Source organism: Xiphias gladius, chromosome 3, assembly GCF_016859285.1.
Source record: "Xiphias gladius isolate SHS-SW01 ecotype Sanya breed wild chromosome 3, ASM1685928v1, whole genome shotgun sequence".
NCBI lineage: Eukaryota > Metazoa > Chordata > Actinopteri > Istiophoriformes > Xiphiidae > Xiphias > Xiphias gladius.
The window spans coordinates 9,639,875-9,655,697 of record NC_053402.1 but is presented as its reverse complement, the minus strand read 5'-3'; positions in this window follow the sequence as shown (position 1 = coordinate 9,655,697).

Genomic DNA, 15,823 nt, shown 5'->3' with positions numbered 1-15,823 from the left:
GGGATTGATTCATTTTCAGTTCAGCTGAATTCAAACTACGAATTCAAGATGCAGTTTGTCCATTTTATGGCAACACATTTGTGGCACTAGTTATTATTTTCTATACATATTGTATATAAACTCCTTTCATATTGATAATCATTGAGCTCACTTCATAACTGACTGAACTGAAACTGAATTGAGCTCATTCCTGATAACATTTACCCCCATCTCTCTGATCCCAGGTCAGTTGTTAAACCTGAATAGGGATTTTTTTATGAAGGGAAAAGAGCATACTGACTGCAGATCAGCTGTTATTGGGGAAAAGGTGTGACTCAACAAAACTAATGAATCTCTTTTAGATGGTAACGTTAGATCATTGGTGCTTCCTTTTACTCCTGTTTTTAGCCACACAAGTCTTCTCTCGATTTACTTTTTCACCTAAAGCTTAAAGAGATGATCAATAATTTGTCTGTCTGTCTGTCTGCCTTCACTTATCACTTTTCATCCTCCACATTTTTCTGTGTAGCCCCATTACTCACCTCACTGCCACCCTCTGCACACCTCCACACCTCCTCTCACCCTTTCTTTCCTCTGAGGGACACTCCACTAGATTTAGGTCCTGTCCTCCGTTGGTGTCACTTGTAGACTTGTTACGTTTTCTGGAGGTTCAGGGTGGAGGGGAGACCGCTGAGCTGTGAATATGCTTTAAGGCAGAGCCAAAAAGACATTAAACAAACAAGAGATGAACTTTTTGTTTGCCCACTACCTCTCGGTGAATATCTATCAGATTAATTTAATATAAAGTTGTACTTACTTGCCAGAACAATTGTCAAAATTTCAGCTACAGAAATAAACACTGAAAAAATGCTCACCTCAGTCTAAAATACACATCACTCTTCTCCAATGGAGGATCTGTTGAAAACGAAATTCTATGTGGTGCACAATTTACAGATAGAGAGATGGAATGGCATTATTCAGAGGATTTGTGCTCCATTCATTCAGCTGTCACTCACAGCCTCTCCTCCTTTTTACCTATCTTGCACCTGCACGTACACATAATGGGAAAATACACACAAACACAAGCCTAAACACGTCTTTCACGTCTCCCGGCTGTGACCTGCACAGACAGTCCTGGCCCTATCATATTTCAAACACCTGTACAGTTTTTACTGTACAAATTCTAGAGACACATCAATACATTTCCATTAATCTCTCTCTCTTGCTCCCTCTTAGACATATACACATAAACATACTGCATGGATGGGTTAAAAAGCGACGAATATCAAGCTACTGACTCAAAGCATTTTAAAATACATGGGGCCGATGTGATCTTAGATTTTGTTGAGGTACGATCTGGATTTTTTTTTTTTTAAGGTAGATCAGTTAGATCAGACACATGAATATGAGATTCACATGGAGAAACGTTTTGGTGCGGACTATACAGCCCATGTGATCGGAGTCCTGCGAGAAGAGCTGCACGGAAAAAATTAAGGTTAGAGCGGGTTTATGATTGCGAAGCGCAACAGAAGGCTGGACTCCATGTGTTTATTTGATGAATAAGACAAAGTGAGAGAAAAGAACAGAGACCAGAGGAGCAAACAAGCCAGACTCAATCTCATTTCAAACTTCAATAAACCTCCAATTTTGCAGTAATTTTTTAGAAAACTGACAAATGTTAGTTTATGGCATTGAGGTAATGTATTGGAGGTCTTTTGTTTTTCTAAAAATATACAAATCTAAATCAACAGATATGTTAAACATTGTATCTGTGCTGTTTTTGACTGGGAACTGGTCACTTCCTCATTGACACATACTGAAACAGCTGTTTCAGTAGTCTAACTACACATTATCAGACTTTTTTTGCAGTATAACTTATCTGATACATGTGTGGTTATACTACATACTGTATATGTGGCTATTATATGCACGCAGTCACTTCTCCACTGGTAATCTATCACTACCTCTGTCCAATACAACTGTTGGCAAAGGATTAATAGGTAAATGTCCTAGCTTGTTGCAACACAGACTGTACAAAGACCCAAAAAGGCATACTTTGAGACACTGAAACAATAGATAGTGTTGTCTGACATCAGGAGACTAAATGAATGACATCACTGGATAACACCTGATCATACACACATCAACATGCACGCGCACACATGAGGGGTGGGGTTGTGCCGAATTGAGAAGGAGGCTAAATAGACATAAAACAGAGAGAAAGAGGAATTTGAGAGAAAAAAAACATGCTGCAGGAAGAGTTGTGGAGAGAGAACACGAGTCGCTAGTATAAAGCCTCACAGCATTTTTCTCAAGCCTTTTGCCGGGACTGTGAGTAACAAGTGAGTGTGAAGCTCAAAGAGGGGGAAAAAATGCATTTTTGTGTCCTTCGTTACCTCCCTAAGCCACCATTGCACTGTTTTGTATGAATTAACATGAAACAACACCAAGCTGATACCGTCACACCGCGGCTTTGACAATTACCCTGATAATAAAAGATGTTTTAAACCTCAGTCATACTGTTTAATTTATGACACTGCTGTTTTATCTCTTGTCTTTTGCGCCATAAAGGGAGCTTAAAGGGACCAACATGCATCACTACGGACTTGCTCTTGCTGTCCTCCGCATGTAAATATTAATTTTGCAAGCTAACTACAACGTCAGCAGTTGTCATGGGCTGTGAAAGGGAAAAAAATGCTTTTCTCCAAGCAAGGGCTTTTAATTTTTAAAGGACAGGAGCACACAAGGGCTTTTTATGCTCCGCGCTGCAGAGACGTCGTCTTAAGGGTGTTACGTGGGAGTGCGGGGAGGAATGGCAAAGTACATTTGCACAGGGACAACTGTTTTTTAAACCAGCTGAATGGCTAACTAACAATATGACATGCTTAATGCAAAAGAGAAGCGGGGTAGATAAAAAGCAACAACTGTACAGTACTCTTCCGCTCATTAGGCCGTGTTCTCTACAGGTTAGCCTTTAGCTGCTTTTTGGCTAACTTTAGGTTAGATGTTAGACTTTCTGAATAACTAGAGATGAAGACTATTGCCTTAAGCAGAGGTAGAATAAAAAAAATAAATAAATAAAAAAAATTATTATTATTAATAATTATTTGATTTAGCCTGAGGATCAAACATATATTAGCAAAATATTGCTACTCATACTTGATGCCAAATATTACTCAAAATGTTTCCTGTGTATCATGGCCGCCAGGCTAGCTTTAGATCATAGGTTCGCTGCTCTAAATACTCTTCTCGGCATAGGATTTCCAGCAGTACACTGACTCAGCAGTAGTACCTATGTAGCTCAGCAAATCAAGGGCCCCTTGGATCCTGAGGGTCTGTCGGGGGTCAAAGTTGAGAAATGCCATCCATGAGCCATTACAGCATTGACCTTTCAAACCATGCATGCCATATCCATCTGCTTCCACTGCTTACATTCGCTGTATCTCTAATCTAGTCTCAAATGGCACCCTAATCTCTATACTCTGTAGGGATACTTGACTGCTACATTTAAGACGCCTTACAAGGGTATGTGGGCCCGTGAGCTTGTGCTGTGCTTAATGATGTTTACTCCAATAGAGCACAGGGTGCTTTTTGAGACTAGATCTCTGTCTATCTCTTCTTACCGCCATACAGCTTTGATACTCTGATATCAACAACAAATAATTGTATTATTAGTAAAAAAAATATTCTATTCTAAAGGTGCCACTGTGCAGAGGATGACAAACTCTGTCACATATTATAGTAATTAATGTATTGATGGAGGGTTTGATTGCAGGGAGCAGAGTTGGGAAGCAGGGGTCGTAGTCTTTGTAATATTATATTATTCTAGTTTCGTTTTCTACTTTGATGTGGTTTTTGAGATTGTGTTGTTTTGATCACATGTGAAGCCTCTGACAGGAGGGGCAGAGGAGAGGAGGAGACAGTGGCGCACTTGGACGATCTCTTGTGGACGTTAACCTCACCTCACTGGTGTCAGCGAGACACTTGACACCGCAAAGGCAATGCACATGCATACATGCATTCAAAGTACAGTTACTATACTAGTGAGGACTTATTGACCATATTAATTAACCCATAACCTTAACACAATGCATTACTGGTAAAAGTTCTTTTAATATTATTATGAAGCTTAAAATATCCATTTTTGTTACAGTGGGAACAGTTTACCATGTAAGGCACTCAAATATAACTCAACCACTGCCTTAAAAATACCTTAGATTTGAACCAGGGCTGTCCGACAGTTCCAACAAAAAATCTATATTTTACACCTTGCAGAAGTAGACTTTCATGCAGAAAATCAAATGATACATTATAACTGCTAATTAGAAATGTAGCCAAAATAATGCACTATAACAGGGTCATACCTATCAAGATGGTTATGGGGACAAAATGTTTACACTTACATTTTGTTGTGTTACTTTTTTACGTTCTACTGCCAGACTTCTGGCACTTTCAAATTACTAAGTTAAGGGTAACACAGTTAAGCAATTTGATGCTCCAGAGGAACCCTTGAACAAACGTTTGGTTACTAAAAAGAGACTTGCCCTAATCTAAGCCCATTAAAGCCAGGCAACATCATTTATTAGTTTTGTTTATTGTGCATCAACACATTCATATTGTGATGAAATAATAATATCACAACACAAACTAATTTAGAATTTGGCAAACTAAGACAGTAACTACAATTTTGTGTTAAAGTGTTCTGATCCTAACTACAAACTTTATCAACCAAAATCTGAAACTGACCCCAAAAGAAACATAAACTAGCTAAATGGCTTTATTTTATGGGATTTTTCCAGCAAGTATTGTGTGGAATATTCGTCCTCATGGGTATAGAAACACAAGTACACAACACACAGGCATACAAATACTTAGTAATGGTCACAAAAAGACGTGTGCACAGACATACGCAGACAAACACACTGATACAGTACACACACACAGCTTCATTTTTGTGCGATGTGGAGAGAAGTACGTGCTGTTAAAAGAAAAACCACTGTGTCGTGTTTGGAAAAATCATTATGAGTGTTTCTTCGGGAAAAAAAAAAAACTGTTACTGTCGCCGATGTTTCGCTCCTCAAGGGAACTTCAAGTACACTGAGCCTGCTAATCTATCACCGAGGACCAGAAGAACTGTTTTAGAAATGTGAATTTAATGGAATAGTTGTGAGACAAACACATGCTATAAGTACTCTACACTTTGCACTTGCTACCAACACACAAACACACATACACAAACCATACAAGGTTACTGTGTGAAGGAGGGCTTATGGGTGGAGTCATGTGCCTGCATGTTTATGTGTGTTGATATTAACATGTGTGTGTTTGTGTGTATGTGTGCGTACAGTTAGCCTCTCCTCACCCATGCACCCAGTGCCTGCCTGTCCTGCCTTCAGACAGCACCCAGATCAGCCATGGGGCGTCCAGTAAAACCTCCTCTGCATTCCCACGACCTTTAACGGTTGCACTGGGATCAGTTTTAGAGCTAACTGCCCCAATCATCCTCAGCAGATGCAGCCATACATGCTACAAGGACTGTTTCAGATTCAGAGTGTTCTGGTGGAGTCTTTTTTTTTTTTTTTTCAGACTGCTGGCCCTTTATTTTGACACACCTGCAGTTAAGATCTGTTTTCTGACGTTGTTGTCTCTTTCTGTGAGGCTGATTTAGGATCAGCAGAGGGGGCTTAGCAGGAGAAATAATAATTTATCGAGTCCCTAATGACAGCTGGTCTTGAATCAGTACAACCTGCTGTTGCCTACTGTTCCTCATTCTCAAACCTAACAAAATCAGCCAAAAAGAGGACAACCTACTTGCTTGATCTGTACACTTTGCTTGTAAAACTGTTTCTTTCACATGACAGCAGTTCCTCTTTCAGATGATGCAAGAGGTCATCCCACTTGTACTGCCAATTAGAACTAACACTTCTGTTATCAATGGGGGGCAATATAAAGAGAGATTCTGGACAGGTGTTGTTCTCCAAAACAATTAACCTGAACAGAATCTAGGATAAAAAATAGCAGTCACGATTTCAAGACGTATTCTGGCCATGGTGCCTATTAAGCCCGTTTTTCAGACCCGTTCCCTCTTCCTTAACAATTTCCTGTAATTTGTGCCAACCTTTAGCCCTTTAGCTAGAGGGATTTCGTATCTGTCTTGCATTTTAGATATATTATTGTGACAGGGAGTACAGAGAGATTAAAATCTGCTTTTTACGGTTGCGCCTCAAGCCCTGCGTTCAGACAGTGTTGTTTACATGCAGAACATATCCGAGGCTGACAAGGTTGACTGACCAAGGATGAAAGACCCAAAATGGCAGAATGTTTTACCAGGCTTGGAGAGTTTCACTCTGCATCAGGTGTATTGAGGCTCCCTCTTACACAAATTGCTTATGAGCGAGAGCAACAAGACATGTTAAAGGCTTCTTCTTCTTGAACAAGTGAAATCATGAGCTGGTTTTACAGAAGAAAAAAAAAACACAATGTTTTTATTAATATTTCCAACAGCGATTTTCGGAGTAATTCCTACGATGCACATGTGATATATTTCTGTTGGGTTACTACTCAGATTTTTGTATGAGTTAAACTCTCATCTGAGAAAGCCATGCCCCAAAGAGACTAAATTGCCCATCACTTTCTACTGAGCCATGATGTAATTAGTACAGTCAGGCTACCCGGCATAGAGACCAGTGAAGGCACCACAGAGCAATCACAAAGTCTGTAGAGTGTGTAACAGAGTGTGTAACAGACTGTAGGGTTTTTAGCCACGATAGTGGCAGGCCTATAAATGCCATTTTCAACTGGTCACCCACTTATGTCCAGACTGAAATAGTTCAATGACTGTTGGATGGATCGCCATGATATTTGGTACAAACATTCACGTCTCTCTCTGGATGAATTGCACCTACTTTGGTAATCCCCTAACATTTAATCTGGTGCTATCATCAGGTCAAAATTTCTATTTGTCCATTACTTTGGTTATACATGCAAAACTAATGGCATTTCCATCAGCCTTAGCCATACTTTGTGTTTAGTGCTAATTAGCAAATGTTAGCAAGCTAACATGCTTAACTAAGACAGTGAACATGCTAAACATCAGCATGTTAGCATTGTCATTGTTCGAATGTTAGAATGCGGAGTTAGCATTTAGCTCAATGCACAGTTGAGCCCAAGTACAGTCTCGCAGCATGGCTGAAGATTCTTTTTAAAGTAGAATACAAAAAAACAATTTGGTAAAAACAGTAACCTGACTTTGTCCATTTCGAACTGACCTGAAGACTGTTACCAGAGCACAAACTCAGGAGAAGATATATACATACATAATTATGTATTAGGTAGTTGGTTTATTGATTCAGGTTTGCATTTATTTAGTGTAAAGTACCAATGGAGAAGTCATTTATCATGATGGCCACATAAACAGAGTAAAAGATCCAGAAATGTTGTATTATCATGTGTTTTTATCTTTTATGTGTGGCAATAGCCTGGCAAACAGCAAAATGTGTTTTTTTTTTTTTCAGGGAGTGTATCATGCAAGCATTGTAGCAGTTTGCTTTGGGGCTATCCAGATGAAGATGAGGAAAATAAATAGCAACCAGCCATTACTCTGTGTCTTGAAGGGTGACACTGGGGATCATGAGTGTGACCTTGCAGCCTTGATGAAAGTGAAAAACGAAAGCCTAAAGACAAATGTGCAGCTGGAACCTGAGGTAGCATTAATGAACAAAATCCACCCAAAAATGAAGGTTGGAATTTTGAATCACATAAAGGCATGGTGATAGGTGATATGTTTAAAGGTTGAAGATGATCATCTGTTTTGAAAATCAGTGTCAGTGGGCAGCTTTTTATCCTGCTCCATACCTCTGAGCCCTATCATGAGATACTTAGTCCTCCGCAAACACGCACACACATGCATGCAGAAACATGCTGGCACTCACATTTGTCTTTCTATACACAGGCACACTAACTGTATAACTCCCACAGCTCACACACAAATACAGACACACACACACACACACACACACACACACACACACACACACACACACATAGCTGCCAGTCAGTTTCACTGTATACTTTATAATGTAAACCTCCAACTAACAGCGGTCTGACACGGACACATGCTGTGAATAAAAGCACACTTTTACTTACATGATATAAATATGATTACCTATATCTAGAGAGAAAGAATATTATATACAGTATAATAATTAGAAAATAAAGAGTCACCTTTTCAAAGTGCCTGTGGTGAGTTCATTTTGTATTTGAAAGTGTGGGTGAATGTATGATGTGTAGCTGTGTGATTCGCTCTTACATCCTGCTGTTTCTCTCTCATACACACAGATAACAACTCAGTTTGGTGGTCCTTTTTCTCAACAAATTAACACTATCTAATATTTGTCAGAAACCGAACCACACACCAATATAAACCTGGACATTACTGACGACCAGTAGACACACTCCTCCCTGAGTTTGCGCACACATACCGACACACGAGATGTGTATCGGCTGTGCTGTGTCAACCGTTCTGAATTAGCCTTACGACAGATAACACCTTAGCTTATCTCCACAGCCAGCACACAGATGTATGAATGAGGGAGGGAAAAAGTAGGTAGACGAAAGTTAAGAGGGGAACTGCGAAGGTGAGAGAAAATGTAAATGACGAGACTGGACTATGTGCCAGTTAATAGGTATCCGAAGATGATAAAGAGAGAACACTTGTTAACACTTGGCCTTCACCTCACCAGTGTGGTCAGATGACAAGACTAGATTCTTTCGAGTATACCCTGGGCTTAGGGCTTACTTATCCCTCATTTCAAATTAAAAAGAATCTAAGTACTTGTAACATTAGCATTGAACATGCTCTTAGCCTTCTTTCAGGATGCACAATTTTTTTAAACATCTAGCTCACTAATTAATCCAGAAGAGGCCACAGAGTTCCAGGTCAAATCAAGGATGGATGATCTGGAAATCCCTGAGGGAAATCACACTTCCAGAGCAAAAGAACAAAAAATAAGGAAAATGGGCCCTTAAGTTATAACGTGTTTTGATATTTGAAGCACTTATGAATTTGGAGTGACAGCAGTGAATTGTGTTTGAATACCGCACACATACTCTAATTTGTTACAAATCCAACATTATACGTCATCAGATTATAATTTATCAGCAAGGCAGTAAGAGTGTGTAATGTGAGAGGGAAGGATTCAGTGGAGAGAGATCAGATTCACCTGATGAATATTCATAACTCTGATGTCACGGATGGAGCTCCGCATCGTCGTCATAGAGATTAGAGTGGATGACGGGATTATGGGAGAGTCTCCACCACACATGGATTGGCTGCCACTCTGCTTTTGCTCCTCTTAACTGCCTCCCTAGTGCTGTTTTGTCACTCAATCTCTCCTGCTGCTCCTCTCTTCTGCTGCACAGAGATATTGTGACCATTGCCCACATTTCATTTTTCCATTTTTCTTTTTCCCCTTTTCACCCTGGCTCTCTCTGCGATTTTTTCTTCTCCATGATCCTCTTAACCATTTTCCCCTCTACCACATTTTTCTGTTTTGAGATCCCACCCTCCTGTCAAGCAGCATGGTTCTGTAGTAATTGCTTTCCTCGGCTCCATTGGCCCAATAAGAGAAAATGATCCCTTTAGCTAGTAGCCCATTAAAGATGCAGAGCACTTCCCAGCAGGAATCCCACATCAGATTGTTTTATAGTGCTGTACCAGACAGTAATGTCTTACCTCCATGGGCTCTAAAAATAAAACTGAAATTTGAAGAGGACAATTAGTTTGTATTACTGACAGTCATTGCACTGTGTTACTAGTTTATTTAGGATGAAATATCAACATCTTTTGGATTTTATGTAATCCCATACAAGATCGCCACTAACTTTAGCCTCAAGGATGACCATATAGTTGAGTCAGCACCTCTATGACATAATATTAAGCCAAACTAAGCATTATAAGCTTCACAAAGGTCTGAGTTCTTGAAGGGCTGCTTTACTGGATTGCATTAGATTATGCAGGTGAACCTAATAAACTGGTAACTGTGTATTTTGATGTCTCTTCTTGATGTCATCTACAAGTTTTCTTGTTCTTGACTTGGTGTCAGATTTTTTTATTAACATTTGTCATTATACTGTATGTGTTAGACCTATAGGCTTATTTTCTCACTACATGCCAAATCCAAACCATTACACTAAATTTAACCTTAAAGCTATTCTTAGCACTAAAATTTAATGATTGACATCGTGTGGACCTGTGTTTTGTCCCCAAAAGGTAGACTAGTCCGCAGAATGTGAGTGTGTAAACTGATTTATGTTCACACAACTTGAGTGATACACACCAACACACACACACACACACACACACACACACACACACACACACACACACACACACACACATGCACACACACACACACATATCTAGCAATGTGACACACAGTAGTGATATTATACTAGACAAGCTCCCGACATTACACACAAATACAGGTGTCTGTGTTTGTGTGTGTTTGTGTCCCAGTTGGATGTTGCTACAACAGCTGTTTTTGACTGAATGAGGCTCTGAGGGAGAGTTGATGCCAGCTTTGATGTCCTAATTATCTATATATCTATTTATCTATCTATCTATCTATCTCTCTGTCTCTCTGTCCTCCATGAGTAGGTGTTATTTTTAGTTTAGCGTGGGAGTGTATGTTCTTCTTAGTACATCTGCTCCGTAAAGTCAGCTGGCATTGTTTTTTTTTGTGAGTTTGGTAGTGCCCACACCCATCAATGTGCGTGTGTGTGCGTGCACATTCACCGGAGACATGCTGCAGCAAACACCTTGATATCAATGAATGTGTTGCCGTAATAAGGTTTGACTGCATACTGATGATCTGTCAGAGTGCATGTCGTTTATAACTTCTGTCTGTGTGTAGTGACCCTGAACATGAAACACTGTGTGTTTAGTGTGTAGTTCATTATCTACGCAAACTGTTATTTGAGATGAGTAATTTACTATCCGCAATTTTATTCGGCAGACACATTCAATCGCATTTTACAATAATTTGTATAGACACTTTCAAGCTTCCAATTCACTCCATAAATGTTCTTGAAATTTAACATGGTGGTGTAGAGTTTAAACCATATTTCTAGGCTGTATCATCGCAAAGATATTAATAGAAACATTGAAAATGACGCACCGACGTGCTCATTAACCTCAGAGGGTAAGAGGGAAGACCACAGTCCTTTTTTATGTGAAAGTTGCTTGGTCAGTCTGCCTTCTTAGCACCTTTTAACCTTTCCATAACTCTTCCTACATGGCTCACAGCACACATATTACATTACAATATATAAAACACATATAATACTGTCAAATGGCATCTTGCAGCACTAACTTTACTTTGAAACTTTCCCTTAAAATCCGACCTTTCAACTAGAGCCCAGCCGCTTATACGATCACAATACTAAGAGTCTAGAGCCAAGCTAGTGTCTCTGTGAGGCTGTACTTATGCACAGTGGTGCTTTGAGCTAAATGCTAACGTCTGCATGCTACAGCAATGTCCTCAATATGACAATGCTAATTTGCCAATGTTTCGAAGGTATAATGTTTACTAATATCCCCATCTTAGCTTAGTTATTTGCTAATTAGCTCTATAAATAAAGTAAAGCTCAACATTAATAGTTTTGCAAGTGTTTGGTCATAAACCAAAGTGTAGGACAGATTAAAATCTTGACCTGATGATGGCGCTGGATGAAAATTCAGAGGATCATCAAAGATATTACGACTCTTCTTTTCAGATTTTTAGCCATGCTAGCATGACTAAAGATCCAAAACACTTCTGTCACACTTCTCACTCTGAACTAAGAGACACAGAGCATCAGATCAGCGCCAGAAAAATCTCCTGCAAGTTGAGTTTTTAAGGACAAGAGATACTTCAGCTCCCTGAGAAGAGCAAATCGAGTGAAGAGCACTCTCAACCATGACAAAGAGAGCGATCATGTGTCTGTGCGTGTTGTGTGTGTGCGTGTGCCTTGAGTGGAGTAAGACTATGGCCAACTGCAGTGTAAAAAAAAGCCTTGGAGCTATGAATGCTGCTCAAGCAGATAGACAAGATGAGTGAAAGGTGGAGGGAGGATGAGAGAAAGAAGGAGAAGGGAGAAGAGAAGGTGTCGAGGGCTGAAGACAGCAGAGGAGGGACGTTAGGGGAGTGTGATATCAGGATAAAGAAAGGAAAGTCAAAGATTCCAGGGAACAAGAGAGGGAATGGAGGAGCAATGAAGAATGAAAGGCAATCAATCATCCGTTGATCAGTTTGGTCCAAGCAGTTGGTTTTCTCTCAGTTTTGGCCTTCCAGCCACACCAACATGGAAAACACCAGTCTTGTGTTGTAGAGACGATAAGAAAAACAGAGATGAGCAATGAAGGATTTGCTGCACAGTAGTGCTGAAACGATAAGAAAATTAATCAACAAAAATTTGAATAACTAATTAACTGTGTAAGTCATTTATCCAGTAAAATCCCGCACACTCACTGGTTCAAGCTACTCAAATGTGAGGATTTGCTGCTTTTCTTTGTTTTAAATCACTGGAAATTGAAGTCTTTACTTTTTGAACTGTTGGCCAGGCATAATGACAAATTTGAAGACATCAGGTCGGGCTCTGTAAAATGATCTGAAAATGATAATGAATGGAAAACTCACATCACCCAAACACATTTTTTTAAATTCATCAGCATTAGTGTCAAAATGGCAGTCAGATAGTCATATACGTGTCAGACTGTCAGTCAGTCCAACCAGCAGTAGTCGCAGTAATTCCTGATCTTTCCTAATCATTAACTCATTTAGGTAGTTAGCCAGCTAGCTAATCACATGAAAGAATCGGTCTGCATTGTTCAGTTTAGGTGGGTATCTGTCCCTGTAGAACTCACTTTAGTGTGTAACCACATAGAGTATGGTTTACAAATCATATGCACTTTACCTGTTATGAGAGCCTATATAGTATTGGAGGACCATTTCTGTCAGGAAAAGGCAAGAAAGCTGAAAAATTTGGAAAGCTAAAGATGAAAATGCTCATGGTAAGTTAATGTTATGAGACAGAAGTCAAAATTGTGACATACAAGGTTATAATTTATAATTAGTCATTTAAATTTTTGACTTATTATGTATTATGTATGTAATTTTGATGTCCTATCTCAAAGGTGTGATTTACTATGAATGTCATTTCTAATTTTTCATCTATTTTTTCCTTTTTCTGGCAGAAATGGGCTTCCATAGCCAAACACACAAACACTATAACATGCTCTATAATAGACTCATTTAAACACATCATATGCCAGGATATGAGAATATAATTGTTTCCAAGCAGCTCTTTGATGGCTGAGTCACTGAACATGTCCTGTATCATATCACGATAAGAAGAACATCAGTTTAAAGGCAGCAGCTGTTTCCCTTTCATCCTCTCTCCCTCTCTCTCTCTCTCTTCTTCTGCATCTCTCCATCCTCCCACTGCTTTCACAATGGTGTGCTAAGCCAGGGAAGATAGGGCAAATCCCTCCTCTGAGCAGAGCAGGCAGGAGAGAAAGAAACAGAGCAAGAGGCTGAGGAGAGAGAAGAGAGAGCACAAAACACTTCCTCAAACACTCCTCTCTCATCTCTCTGTTCTCTCCCTCCATTTATCTAAAGTCCCCAGTAAACCACTGACTTCTATCTTCACCATGAAAACCCATGCCTCCTTGTGTGTGTGTGTGTGTGTGTGTGTGCGCGCATGTGTGTATGTGTGGTGCCCCCCCACACACACACCCCATCAACCTGTGGTGATGATGTTGCAGCGTCAGAGGAGATTCCTGCTTCCTAAGCTCCTTGCTTTTGCTCTCCTCTTGTTTCCTCACTTCCTTTCTCCGTCCCTGCAGCGGTCCCTCACATCGTCACCACCCTGAAGATTTACGTTTACATTTCTGCTCTTGCTTGTTAGTGCAGAGACACAAGTCAGTGGCGAGCTGGTCTAGCTCGAAGGAATAGTTTGATATTTTGAGAAATATGCTTTTCTGCTTTCTCGCTGAGAATCATATGAAATAAATGAACAGTAAACATGAAGCTATAGCCGGGTGAAGGTTAGCGTATCTTAGCATAAAAGCTGGAAACAGGGGGAAACAGCTAGACTGCCTCTGTTCTGACATATCAGTGAGCTTTAGAGGTGCTGGAAGGCAACGGCTGCTAGCTGTAGCTTAATATTTATATTGACATTTTACACTCAATAAGAAAGTGAATACCCATTTTTCCCAAAATGTCAAACCACTCCTTTATTTTTGTCTTTGATATGACACCTTTTCATGTATTAAAATATGTTCATATATTCCATCACAGCTGGTTAAAAATCGTTTTTGATTAGGTAACAGCAGTTCTGGAAATCAGAAATGAATTTGTTCAAAGTGAAAAATGTAACTGCCATAATTTTCTTTTTTTATGTCAAGAATTCAGCTGTAGGCTAAATCTTAATATCTATAATGTAATTGCTGATATCAAGAAATAGCAATTCATGCAATCCCAATTGATTTTAAATACAACAGTAGTTAAATTTTTTATTTAGAACATTCTTTTTTTTTTTTTTGCAAGGCAACGACACACACTGACTTGAATGCAAAATCTCACTGGCATCCTAATTCTTTTGTAAAGGAACCCGGTTTGATTTTTGCCTGCAGTGAATCTATGCTTCACAGTCAAATAACACCGGGCTTTATTTCCGTAGAGGAGATAACTGATAATGTTTTGCCTTGGCAATGGCACCAAATGTGTCAAAATCGGAACGTTTCAGACAAACTGCACACTGCAGCACAATTCACCCAACGCAAAACAGTACCATAAATGGTGCTATGTCTCCCTCTAGTGGAAAAATGCAGACTGCACACTGTTCAGCCAGTTATTTGTGAAGTCATTTAGTGGTAAATCGTATACATTTTGTAGTTTACACTAAAATTAAGAATAAATATATATTATGATTAAAAGCTGTATGTTTCTTCCGTGGTCCTGAGTCTGAGTGAGCTTGGCCACTTTGTAGTGACTCAAAACACAACGCAAAAAAAAAAAAAAGAGAAAAAAAAATTCAACATGTCACATCGCCAACAAGTAAAGCGATTATTTAATCCATATCGGGTGTTAATCTGGTTTTCTTTGGGCAAGCCTCTCTGTTGTCCCCTGAGCCGAAACAGGTGCATTGCTCGGAAAGCTAGATGCTGCTTTCAAGTGTCGGGCGAAAAATTGTACTTCGCCCTGAGTTTAGGCCTAAAATAAGACGTGGGAATTTAGATATTAGTTTTCAGGTGTTGTAGGTAAATCGTCTTTTTTTGTTTCCTCCTATACTATCGTGTTGCGTGGAATTTCCTCATTTTTGGTAACTACTCCATGTCACAATTACATTGACTGGGTAGATTTGTCTCTTTCCCGTGCACACTACACAACTTTGCTAGTCAAATTTTTTGGCCAATTGAAAATTAATCTGCAACTATCTTGATCATCAAATATTCGTTTCAATTATTTTTTAAGTTGAAATGCGAACCATTTACAGGCCAGCTTCTCAAATGATAGGCAGTGATTCTTTCCTTTGTCATACATTACTATAAACTTATGTCTTTGGTTTTTGGACTGTCAAAACAAGACATGTGAAGACATCTCCTTGGGCTGTGGGGAATTACAATTGGCATTTTATATTGCAATTTATATATTTTATATTGGCATATACATATATATATATACACACATACATACATACATATATATATATATACACATACATACATATATATATATATATATATATATATATATATATATATATATATATATATATATATATATATATATATATATATATA